This window comes from Patella vulgata, chromosome 6 (assembly GCF_932274485.2).
Source record: "Patella vulgata chromosome 6, xgPatVulg1.2, whole genome shotgun sequence".
In the NCBI taxonomy this organism is placed as follows: Eukaryota; Metazoa; Mollusca; class Gastropoda; family Patellidae; genus Patella; species Patella vulgata.
The window spans coordinates 44,958,947-44,973,199 of record NC_065884.2 but is presented as its reverse complement, the minus strand read 5'-3'; the positions used below and the strand labels follow the sequence as shown (position 1 = coordinate 44,973,199).

At 32.3% G+C, this 14,253-nt stretch overlaps 1 protein-coding gene across 2 annotated transcripts in view; it reads right to left on the bottom strand.

The window, feature by feature from the left end:
- The window catches only part of LOC126823633 (transcription factor egl-13), a 112,286-nt gene extending 105,977 nt beyond the window's left edge, over nucleotides 1-6,309 (bottom strand). For both annotated transcript variants that reach the window (XM_050552582.2, XM_050552583.2), the window contains exon 1: nucleotides 6,163-6,309. The gene's annotated coding sequence lies outside the window, so the exon portion shown is untranslated. The remainder of the gene's footprint in view (nucleotides 1-6,162) is intronic.
- Nucleotides 6,310-14,253: the final 7,944 nt, after the last annotated feature.

The window sequence follows — 14,253 nt, the reverse complement described above, 5'->3', positions numbered from 1 at the left end:
AGACTATTGATAACAAGGATAACAAAGAATATTGATTAGTTGATCATTATATAAACAATTAACCCAACTTTACAATAGACACCCCTTTATTATATTAATCAATTGAAATTCTTTACCTTTCATAGCCAGAGAGATCCACACTAAATTTGATCACAAAGATTGCAGTATTTACAAAGAAACACAATAGATTAAGATAAATAGTAATTGTCTCTGAAATTCTGACGTGTGCAAATATTAACCACATCAGAAAGTTGATTTACGAGAGCCAGGGTGTGTATTTATGTGAATAACTACATTTAACTAATATAGTTTGCTTTTTGAACGCATGTGTTTGAAATATGGTACATAGTAAAACAAAACTGGATTTAGGAATCCATATTTATAAAATAATATATCAATATTTTAAACTGAAATATTTTCAGTATAAACCATTTGATCTGTGAAAATAGATCTATATTTCAGTTAACCAGCAATATATGATCAAGCCATCGTAATTTAAAATTTAATTTTCATTATTTAATAAGTGATAAGTTATTATTTAACCAATTAATTCTTTTAATACAATTTTCACACTGTTACATGTGTTGCCTGTTACCTTCTCTGATTTCTTATTATGTAAGCACTAAATCTGCATATTGCACATCTTTTTTTGTCTTCAAATCTTATATAAACTATTATTTAGACATTTATTAAAATGACAAGTCTATAATCAACTCTCAGAACATAGGATGGCCAAGATTTAAATGGATTAGAACACCCACAAGATTTTAAAAAAAAAATTAACGATAAAATGGATAATCAAGACAGTCTCGATCGTCAAGTACTACGCTACATCAGAACAAAGTAATTTTAATTAAATTTTCACTTTTAATTATTTTTCACAATCTAGTTTTGAATTAGTATAGCAAGAACAGCCAGCTCTATATCTAAATCTTACATAATGCATCTTTAAATACATTAAGTCTATATTGCATTCATTGACAACTAAGGGACATAATGATGAGCTCATTATTTTACCTCTACTTATTATATTCATATATAAATGTTCAAACCTAATTATTTTTAAATGTATAATTAAGACCGAAAACTGATGTTTGTTTGTAAAATAAGTAACTTGTAAGAAATATGTACTACAGTTAAAAAAGATGGTCATGTATGCATAAGTGATAAGCCACTTTCCTTGCAAGGTTATTCCTTAATACCAAGAAGGTCATTAAATGTCAAATGGAATTCAAAATTCATTACAAACTTAATACAATCAGATAAAAGGAATATAAAATTGTTGATATCTTTGTTTATTAGATTTTTAAAGATTTGTAATTTGAGAGAAAGACGAAATTTTATTCAAAGGTACCTCTTCTTCTTTTAATTTCTTCATCAATATTATTTATCAGACAATCAATCATTTTTCTGGAGGGAGAAATATGATCAACTTTATATTTCTTTAGTAGAAAATAACCCACCATGGATGTGTATAAGCAGGATGTCCCTTTACATGGAAATAAAGCTAGAAATTGACAGTATTATGTCCCTTCAAGTAGATTTTCAAAACCGACATGTCATGCTCTTTAAAATGTACATGATTTCTCAAATATCTGATCTAATCAATGTATTGTACTATTTAAATTTAAAAACTTTTAAAGAGAAAAGCTTAACACAGATATTCAAATATACTATTTCTTTCAAAAATCATATACCACTCTCCTTACCCCTCCCAAATCTCTTCAACCCCTATTTTGACTCCTAAGGCCTTATGTTAGAACTGTAGGCGCCATGTCTGTTTTTGTTACTATAAAATTGACATGTGAGTGCAAAGACAAACAATACATGCTGCATTGACATTTCATATTCTTCAAGTTAATCTTTTGAATTGTACGTTTAATCTGATTTATAACTGACACCTTTAAATACTTGTACTTGGTTGATTTTTTCTAATAACCTAATCTACATGATAAGGGAAATATTCTGATATTTATATCTGATATTAAACAATACATTTTCTTACAAGTTTGGCTATTGAGTTTATCATACAATGGTTACTATACAAGTGCTATCAACACTACCTTTTAACTTTGAAATAGAAAAAAAAGAGAGCAAAAACACACTTTCTTTTAAGGGTTACAGTCAAAGTTTTGCGTCTACTAGATTTTCTCCTTTCATAAAAGGCTAGCGATTGTATGTAAAAAAAAGTCATATTTATAAACGTTTAGATCGAGTAGAAGAACATAACAATTCAATCTGGCTCACTACAATGGCATATTGATTGTTCTATGAACAGCTTTTAAATTCAATACTACAATTGATCTCTACTTTTATCTTCAGCTTCATTTTAGTTAGCTTTTCTATTAACTTAGCTCCATACAAACAAATAAAACCCTCTTAATTAGGAAAAATATCTTCAAAAAGCCCTCAGATATAACAATTGTACATGGACTTAAATCATTGAACAACATTAGATACTTAACAACATGCATTTAATGTGATTATTGTTCAAACACATCCAATAATACTGGATTTATATAGAAGTGGAGACACTGGTACCTTTTAATGGCTTCATTGTGTTGTTTTTTCTTTTAAAAGGATAAATGAATAGTGTATTATTAATAGCCAATACCATACTGTACTGTATGAACTAAAAGTAAACATTACTAAATAATAGTGAGCACGGGGATGATTCTCATAGTGATGGGCGAGGCTGATAAACGCATACAAATATGTTCAAGTTTTGCATACATAAAAATATTAATTATCTAACCTGTGTTAAAGAATTTAATACGTGTGTTTGTTCTGAACCCAAAAAACTATTACATTCATTTTTTTGAAAAATGTTATCCTTATTCATTGTGTATTAAAAGATGAAATAAAGGCTAACACAATAACTTGTTTTGAAAAGTTGATGCACCAGTAGTTCTATTTTCTTTCTAAAAAATTTATTCAAAGGTTGCAGTAAGGTTCTCTTTGGAGACAACTTACTGGACTGGTGTCTCAAAATCCATTTTTCCTCCAGTCAACCTCTTTCCTTTCACACTTTTCATTAAAGTTACATGGAAAATATCTGTTTTTTTACTGGTAATATAAACTGATTTAAAATTCAACCCAGCCAGATCATTTTTTAAGAGCATAAAGCTATAAAACATCCCCTTCAACTCAAAAAAGACATCTTGAGATATTTGTGATTTACGCCAGCTATCCAGAGCCAGAGAACTTTACTCCTCTGACAATTTGTCAGCTGAGACCTGGGGAGTACCTAAAGTTTCAAAAGGTTTCTCTTTATGACTTGTCAAACAATCCCACATTTTTGGATGTTTTTCTCTCGAAAATTCAGTGAAAGGAGCCAAAACTTGATACACAGCTCGGAATTTCAGTAGGTTTGCTCCTAGCAAGTTTTTAAAAAATCCCCAAATTTCTGAACTTTTTTTTCTAACAATACTTTTTTCAATATTTACATATTTTAGAGATACAATCTGAAAACAAGCCGGAGCTTATATTAATCCAGATAAGCTATAACTCTGCCAAATATTGATTTTCCAGAGTGTTCCTTCTTATGAAATTGTTTTCCCATAAACTCTGACTGGTCATGTTTAAAGAATTATGGATGAGAAGTTTTGACAATATACTACCACATGTGGGCATGTGAACATCTATCACGGAATTGAAATGGGGTTTAATGTTCTACTGCTTCCAGGCTAATGAAGACGGGCATATGCCATGCAGTGTGCTATGATGGAAATTTTGATCTGACAGCACCGCTACGACCTACTCTTATATTGAATTCCAACTGCCAAGGGTACTTTTATTATGTGCACGAAAATGCGTACATGGGACCTTGGTCGGTGTCTGTGATTCTCCTAAAGTAGCGAATGGCGAACACAAAAAAAATTGGGATAATGCGACTTGATGATCAGGGTACCTTTATTCCCTGCATATTTTTAATTCTGTTGTAACAATTAGAAGTACTGGAAAATTCCCAACGAAACGAAGAAATGTCATGTGCTGTAAATATGAGAAGGTGTATATTTTAAATGCCATTTAAAGACATGTATTCTATTCACTCAATTCATTAAATATTCGCTTATATGTGTTAAAAATTCTACGCTGATAAAATTTTATTCATTATCTACAGTTTTTCCACTAAAATTAGATTTCAAGATAATTTAATCTCTGAGTTCTCTCCTAACTTAAATATGAATGGGCAGATTCATATTCATCTGAATTGTTGTATACTTTGTAATGTAAACATGTGGGACTAAACCTATTATCTTGAAATCTAATTTTGGTAAAAAAAACTGAAAATAATAATTATTATTTCATCAGAGTAGAATTATTAACACAAATAAGCAAATATTTAAGGAAATAAAGGAATCAAATTGCATTATCCCTATTTTCTTGGTGTTCGACATTCACTGTTTTAGGAGAATCACCGACACCGGACCTTGGTTTCTCATTCCATCTGAAAGATTATACGTTGTCCCTTGCTAGGCCCTCCTTCCTGCACCACTGACAAGGGGACGACACCATGCCAGAAAATCCCGATGCAATTTCTTGGCCAATACCAGGATCAAACTAGCATTTATGTTAATAATATAAACACCAAAGGTAAGGGCATAGCTAGGACACATTTCTGCATCTCTTTCAACTTCTTTCTTTTCTTTTCTTGAGAAAGGGCATACACCTGTTGCCGAAAAAGAGGTAAAAACAAATATAAGACAATATCCCCATGACCATAAAAGGTCATTTATAGTAAATGAGAGCATCGCTATCGCTGCAATATACGTCCACATCCCTGCTTTGATTCATATGGTACTTTTTAAAATAAAGAAGGCTAGGCGTTGGGTTTGTTTTGCCAAATTTACTGACTAAATTTAACAAAAAGTGGGTGTGACATCACCCCTAGGGGTTGGGACATGCACCAAAATAAATGGTTGCTATTCTTATAGTATAAGAAATAAATAAGTTCCAAGATGTTCCATTCAGATTCGGAATTCCAGCCTGTGGACAAAAAACGCAAAAATTGGTTGTAGCTCTGCCCCTGGGAGTTGGACATGGGCCAATATAAATGTGTACAATCCTATGATGGATCATACTGAATTGGATCCAAATATATTTTAAAAAATGGAACCTGTAGATTATATACAGACAAAATATTAACAAAAAGTTCCAAAATAATCCATTCAGAATTGTGGCCTTCAGACGCTAAACACAAAAAAACGGGCATGGCTTTGTCATTGGGATTGGTACATGCACCAAAATCAATAGTTGCCGGCTATAAGGAATACATATGCCAAGTTTGAAGATGATTTGTTCAGAATTGCGACCAGTATACGATAAACACAAAAACTGGCCTTGGCTCTGCTCCTAGGAATCGGGACATGCACTAAAATAAGTAGTTGCTGTAGTTAGCCTACAAAAAATAATTATATCAGGTTCTAAGACGATCCATTAAACATTGTGGACTGTAGGGAACACACACACACACAAAGTAAAAATGGGTGTGGCTCAGCCCCTTGGGGTCGGACATTCACCAAAAACAATAGGATCATCCTTAGGGTATAAGGAATAGGTATGCAAAGTTTTGAAAGGATCAGTAAAGAATTGCAGCCCGTAAGCAACACATGCACCAAAAATAATAGAGGTCATCCTTAGGGCATAAGGAATAAGTATACAAAGTTTCAAGACAATCCATTAGGAATTGCGCTCTGTAGGCGACCCACAGACACGCACCTAAATACACACATACACAGACGGCGACGGCATAATAGGTCCACATTATGAATGTGGATGTATAAAAATGTTGCTAAGTTCCCTTTAGATTCTTATTATTTAAATACAGGTGGATAAAATATGGACACTTAAACTTTGTTAGATGTGGGGGGGGGGGGCACCACCCCTTGGACTTGTCCATTTTACCAGATTGTTTTTCCACCACAAATATCTAAAGTATTTCACTTTTAGTCATTTATGTTTGTAAAAGATAATACTGTAAATATATATTAATATAATATATTCGGCCATTTAAATATCATGCTTCTCCATTTATCAATTTAATTGTTTTGGTTACTTAAATCTTATGAATTGGAATTATACTTGAAATTTTCATAAGTAAATTTAAGCTATTTAATATGTATTAATTTTTAAAAATAGTTGGGGGATATATGAACTCACCTTACACTGAATTTTAGTTAACTAGTGGAATATAAACAGCTGCAAATGTACTGCATTCCAACATACATGAATTATTAAAGTCAATAAATCAGAGAAATCTCTGCCTCAATTTCTATCAATCCACCTGTTCATCATGGAGAAAAAATACTTTCCCAAGGTTTAGCTCAGTTCACACAACATTACACTACACAATACAACTATTACCCTTTCAAATATATTGTAGGAGAAAACCGCAACATAATAACAAAATGACAATAAGCTACAACTCAAGGAGTACTCGGCCGTGCACAACACTGACTGTTTTCAGTTCGACTATTGTCACAGGCCCTTAACAATTGTTTCTTTAGATATCTCGACCAGTATTCAAAAAAAAAAAAAAAAAAAAAAAAAAAATCACCAATAACATGCTTGCTCAACTTTAGATAGGTTGAAAAGATATAACATCAAAGATATGGTAGAAAATTCTATGGGTAAAAAATTATTTGTCCATCTAAACCTTTCAAAGAATCCAATAATTCTATTGACGAAACTCCATTCTCTATAGAGAGTAGATAATTGTTAGATTATAATACTCATTTCATATCCATAAATACCCCCAATACAATCAGATTCATATTAATAATACTATGATCATATTAATAGTCTTGTTCTCCATAGCTGACATACTAGTTTCATTAACTTTAATAATACATATTATTCAATACACATTGTTATCGACCACTTTTTAAGCTATCTTCATTTAATTTGAGGTATGTCACGCCTTGAAAAAAACCTATATAATGCACTCATCTAACTTTGATAGCATATTGTTCTCCTATGATTTCTTTGTTGAGATAAAGGGATTTAGAATAAATACTTCAATTAAGTGTAAAAAAGTATTATCTGAAGACATTTCCACTCATTATTTGCCTGAATTGCCCCATGGCATGGTAGCTAAATACGTCAAGCAAAGGTATTAACACGCAAGAGCCATAAGGTTAAAGTCAGATTTAATACAAATTTCAAAAACTTATTGTCAAATTTGAAAAAAAGGATTATTATCAGAATTGTGTCTCTAAGCTTTGTATGATCTTTTAGGGAAAAGATTGATAAAATGAATGTCTCTGATGCTTCATATGTTAAAATTCATAATTATGTATATTTGAATTATTTTTTTTATTATTTCATTGTGTATTTAATCATAATTTTAGCTTGGCATTTAATAATGTTGATTTTATAAAGCATTTGAAATGCAATTATCACTCAAAACTTCCCATTTTTCAAACCAATTTTTTTATTGCTTACATTGGTCTCACATAAGTTATATAGAGCACTTATTTGTAAAAGCCATTAATATATAACTTAATCAGTTTGTAATTTTTACAAAAACTATGTGTTTTTTCTCCCAAAATCTAGAACAACATAATTGTCATTATTGGAAATGTATTCAGAACCGGTTTCTGTAACAGAATCACATAGCATACTGTCAAGGGCTGTCAGTCATCTGCAGGGTGCAGCAAAAGCTTACAGAACTATTTGATTTTGGTTTATGCACAGGTTTGTGTCCAGACAAGGATTTCGATGAATCTACCAAATATTTATTTACGCCCTTTCAATAATTGAAATCATAATTGTTTAAATAAGCAGATGGACAAAATGATAATCATTTGAATATCAGTTATTAAATTTTAAAGAACTTTTACAACTGTGAACTTACTGAAATGATTGAAAAGGATTCAGAAAATATAAATGGATTTATTATGAGCTATGTACATAAATTAAAAAATTGTAAGATAATCATGCATAGGAAAATTATGTTAAGATTTATTAGCAACCTTTGATGCAAATAGATTATAATTTTCTTATCGACAGGTTTCACTACTGTCCATTCAGAATCAGACGATCTTCTCTTGTGTGGTTTTCCTCTTATTGATTAAAGGGCACAGACCTATAACACTGTGGTGTTTCTCAGGGCTCAGTGCTTGGACCAGTGCTGTTCATCCAATTACCAGTAATATCAAACTCCACCAACTTTTAGTTACTTTTTATTACTATTACATAATAAATTTTCCTCAATGTACTTTTGATAAAAACACAAAACATATCTTATAAATTCAAATAAATAAGATTACATTTTTAAAGAACAAAGGTTCCTTGATAATAATGTATTATGTATGTGTGTAGCAATGGAGTATTTTTTATGCACTCAAATTTACAATAATTTAGTTACTAATTTAAATACACCTGTTAAATTTTAAAATTCTTTATTTAATAGGATTACCTGAAAAGGATTGATATGGTTAATGAAAATTATTGCCTGAGGATAAAGAAAAAATATTACAAAGATATCTATTTATATAAAAGGTGGTTAAGTCACCAGATTAAAAGCATTGAATGGTATTGTGCTTTTTATTAATTTGTTACCTGTTTTTAATTTATATACGCCCTATATTGGCAAACAGTTTAAATAAAAACCATTTTAAAATGTTCAATGAAATGAATAAGGCAATAGGTCTATATCATTTGATGAAGCAAACATCCTTTTTATCTCACTTGAACACAATAAAAGAATAAAATATGAATCTGTTCAATGAATTGCAACAAGTCCTTTTCAACTGTGGTTTATATCTATCTATAGAAATACCAAAGATTATTTATTATTGTGGAGATAATGAGACTTTTCATGTGAAAAAAATATAGAAGCTCCTACATACCATATACACATCTCTTTTACCTCAACCAACATTTATGATGCGATCTTTAGTCTCAACTTTCCATTAAATCTTAATATTCAGTCAATAAAATACAGCACAAAACATGTACCGGGTATATTAATTTTTAGATTCAAAATAATAAATTTTATTTATGGTAAAAATCTATCCCTCCCCACCTATGTTGTATAATGAACTAGGGTAATATTCTGGATACAGTCACAAATATATCACATAATTAGTTAAATTAAATAAAATAATTATTTTTTATTAATTAAGGCAGTGTATACTGGGTTCTCTCCCATACCATGGGAGATGCTACAGTACCTCACATATTTATGTTTGGGGAATGATTGATCATGACAAGAGGAAAATTCTAAGTAGATTTGGAACAGGTTTTATTTGTAGCTATATAAACCATGTTGACAAATCTTATTATTCATTCAGTTATGAAAAGGTAGCTTATGACCACTGCAGGCTTTTTAAATTTACAAACACCAAGATTGAAATGTATTATCCAGTAACTGAAAGTCCGGTGGGTGGGTGGAAGAATCCCACGTACAGTACAGGCAAAATTGGGTGGATACAGCTGAGGGACAAAGGAAAGGTTCATAAAGTACTGCTGCCCAAAATGCATCCTGGATTAAAGAAATTTTGTTAAAATAAAATCTTGTTACTTTTCTTGGTTGGGGATTACTAACTTTGGGTTGCTTAATTTATTGTGGGGTTATTAGAGGGTGGAACAGATGATTCAATTTTGATTTAGGAAAAGGGAACACATCTTCAATAACTTAAGAGGAAAATATGTAATTTCATTTATCTGTATTACATTATGTAGATTATACATAGCCATTTGGTTAAAAAAATGATTTCAGTTTGGTGGACATGTATAATAACAACTTCAAAACGAATGTTCAAATCTATCTAAACGAATGAAATAATCATTGCAATTTTACAAAGCTAAAATACTAATTTACTCTCTTATCAATGAAGCATCATTTTTCCCATGAATATGTCTATATATCTTTACAAAACTATGCATTGTGGCTAAAATCACGATCAAGATCAACAGTTGAAATTAATAATAACAATGTTTAAAGGTAAGTTTACAATGACAACGACGTACATTAGGCGTACCCAAACAAATAATACACTATAAATGACTATATAGATCAATATCTTTTTATAATGGATGTTGTGCATGATTGTTATAATGCCATACGACTACCATTGTACAAAATTTTCTGAAATTGTTAAAGGGTACCAGTGGACCCTTGTCACAATTATGGGATATGTACACAGAAGGAATCATTTGATATGTATTTGTTCAAAATGGAAATAATACAGATAAAACCTTAGTGTCTGCCTTCAGTTTGTCTTCTTGTTGCCCAGTTTTCTTATTCTATTATCCATTTATCATGTCACAAAAATGGTTCTCCCCTCCTATTCTACACGATCCGCTAATGTTTTTACAATATCGGTTTTTTACCCTGTAACGTATCTGTGTAGATGAACATTAACTAACCAAGGTGTAATGTATTACAAAACAAAATGATTATAAAGCTATTTCTATTTGTCGCTTTCATTGTCAATAGGATAAGTCAATAATTTTAGCTGTCTTCATGTAAATACGGTCCGTCTGTCGCCAAGAGACAATTACTGGTGTAGGCATGTGTACTTTTTACCCTTGTCTATCATAAAGAGAGTTAACAATGCAAATAAGTATATCTTGACTTGTCAAATTGTAAGCACAAAACAGATCAACTGTGCATCTAACACTTCTTCGTTTAATATCAATGCAGGAATAAAAAGATTTAAAGAACATCTATCAAACGTCCATAGAAATGATTGGACTGTACAATGAAAAAAAAAAAAAACATAACAAAATTCAAATAAGATTAAAAATAGTTATAAATAGCTGAGCAGAAAAAAAGATTTTTTGGAGAAGTGTCTTAAAAAAATCTGAAAACACTTTTAGTGTTCAGAAATTGAAATATGTTTATGTCATTCGTTGGTAAAATTTATTTGAATATTTATTAAATTACTATGATCAAAATTAAATATTTTCTTCAAGTTATGGGTTAAATCTGGTTCACTTTTACATAAGTATTTACAAATAACCCTATTAACTGGTGCCAATGACAGTCATGGTGGTGTTTCAGAAATGATACGGTACTAATTTTTGATATGCATAATAATACAAAATATAAATATGTTCAAAATGTATAGCAGTCATTTATAAGCTAACACTGTAATAAACATCTAACTTGGAAATAACTTCAAAGACTTTACTCCCAACACATCTGACAATAACTAATGAATGATTACGTCACATCTTGACGACTGTTACCTGCAACTTTCAGGAGGCAGTATCATTTCGGCTTCAGTGTACCAACATGAAGTATTTACATCTAGAGTTAAAAGAGACATGCTTACCAAAACGTCGTGGGCCCATTAATAGGAGATGACAATATAGTATTCATTCACAATTTAATGTAGAAAGCCGCAAGTGACAAAATCCACTGCTAATAATTCTGAGCGGCCATTTTCCAGGTAGTTGACGAAGCAATGATTAAACTAAGCAATCGTCTGCTAGAAATGTCACGTGATGAGAAATAAATGTTGACACTATTAATCAATTTCTTTGATTGATTTTGTAAAGATATAAACTAATAAAACTACATTATTTATAACCTAATAAAAAAAAACACGTACGCGTATTGGTGGCTGCTGACTCTACAGTGTCAAATAAACTAGACATCACTTCAGAGCTCAGTGCATTGCCACATTTCGAAAACCAATATCTTTTTCAATAATATTTCTTTCTACAGTTGTTGCCATTTATATTCAAACAACAAGGTGGATGGTCGTTCCGGTTTTACTGGGCCGTTTTCATACATTGTCTTTCAGACTTACAATTTAAATCTGTCATTGGTCGACTTTGGTAACGTTACAGATGTAAAGTAGTTATGAAATTCTCCAAGAAATAGACGGCATAACGTACGAGTTAAAAAAAATATTTTTAAAAAAAAAAACAAAACAAAAAACCAACAAAAAAAACCCCAAGAGCCCAGGTGGGCTTAATCCACATCGTTCTTTTTTATGTTCAATAATACCAATTTGAAACATTAGGAAGTTCCGGGTTTTGATGTACATGTAGTATCATAATCTGCTGTTTGCTGGCAACTGCGCAGTAGTGTCTGGTCACTCATTTTAATACAAAATTCTTTATCTTAGTTAACAATTCCCCGTCGCTTAGCGTTGATAGCTTCACACAACTGTCTCAGTTGGTCAGCATAATATCTTCCATTAATAGCCTGGCCCTATTCAAGATAGTCAATCAGCAGAATACCCCTGGAATCCCAAAGACTGAAGCTACCACCGTTCCAGAAGAAGGGGGGGGGCTGGCGACTCTGGGTGCTTGCGTGGTGGACAGGCAACCCTATTCCTTGTCAAGTACAACCGGGGAATCGAAACCACTTCAGTTGACTCAATGACCCGCGGTCAAGAGCTTTGACACCCATCTTGCAGAAACTTTTGTTATTCATAACTCGTTGGCGATAATGTGCTCAACTCTCTCATGAGAGATGCCCACCCCACAACACTGGCAATATGTCGAATGGTCAATCGTAGATCAGCTATCACTATGTCATGCAACCGGGTAATGTTTTCTTGAATGTTTGCTGTTGATGGCCCTCCAGGACGCGAGTCATCGTCAAGGTTCTCTCTGCCACGCTTAAATTCAGCAACCCACTTCTTTACTGTGGAAAGGAATGGGTATCATCCCCTTTACTGTGGAAAGGAATGGGTATCATCCCCTAAAGAGGAGACCAGACGTCGGTATGTATCTGTGGTGGGGTTAGTCCTTTCAATTGCAGTTACTTGATGACTGCCCTGTAGCCAGTTTTGTCCATTTCTGGTCATTTCAATGGGCAGGTACGAAGACAATAATAACACTACAGTTGCAGTTCTTATGTATATAAATCATTCAATGATTGTATAGTTGGTGGCAACAGTTTGTTTCAACCCGATTGGTCTATCCTTTTCAGACTTAGAACTTTTCAGTCAGCCCCAATCTGATTAAAATACAGATCTATATTTCGTTTCGTTTTTTTATACATTCGATGGTCTACACTACATGAAGTGTAGTAAAGACAAGTAAGACAAAATTTTGAACTATTAAAAACGAAACGAAATAGGATCTGTATGTAGATAATGGGTTGGTTCGAATAGAGCTCGAATTTATATGAGATACTTAGATTTCTTTTGAATAGAATGACATTAAAATTAGTTTTACCGTGGTAATGTGTCCTTCCTATACGAAAATGTGTGCAAAAGACCTAAGACAATCCCGTATGTGTATGCAAATTCTGTCAGAGCAATGTGTGTAGATTTAGCATCTTTGTAATTACTAATTAGTCATGTCTTTTTTTCCAGATAATATCAGAAATCAAACAGGAAGATCAGCTCTACCAACCCGTTACACCTTCAACAAACAGCATCAAATAAAAAATGTAGTACGAGATAAATCAAACGAGGTTTCTCATATGAATAGCTGGTAACATGGATCATTTCACAAAGTTTTTTGTCGTGGGCCTATATATATCTGTCAAATTCATCAAGAAAACTCGACTAAAAATTAAAGTTGTTAATATCTATACCCAAACCCTCATTCTCTAACTTCCGGGTGTTACCATGGATCCTGAAATACGGTCCATGGTGTAAATAACGCATTGGCAATCAGCAATTTTATATTTTTCAGACAAATCTCCACCCGTATCAGCCTTTTCAGCCATCCTTGAACAATCCCGGTCGTGCTCTATCGCATGGTACGGCTGGTCACGGCCAGAGGTTGAACTAAATGTCATTCGCATGAAGATACGTGTTCTTCGACTAGAGTTCGGAAATCCGTGTAACCAAAGGTCGCCCAGATCTGGACCATCTAGAGGTCACAATTTATTTCCGATTTACGCTTATCGGGCCGTAACTTTCTGGATTATGGACCGTGATTGTCCGAAAAAATTACGTTTTTAACTTGTGGATCCTCTAGAGGTAGCAATTTTTATCTTATTTTCAAAATCGTTCAAATATATCACCGGTACAACATAATTATGGTCGAGTCCAAATTTTCTGAAAATCAGTCCGAAAATTCCCGTCAAATGGCCGCTCCCCTTTACGCAAATAGTGTAAAAGTATGTAATACCAAGGTTGTAAGTGTAACATTAGAAAATGTTAGAAAATCTCTATCCCGTCGTGTTTTAATTAGTCAATCTGTCATCGAAACAACGGAAATGAGATGGAATAAAATATTCGACTGCTCAGTAAAGTTAACTAATCGCGACCCTTCTACTTCTAGAAGTCTTACTTCTATGTTAAAATCAAGTCTCTTCCAGTTACGTCA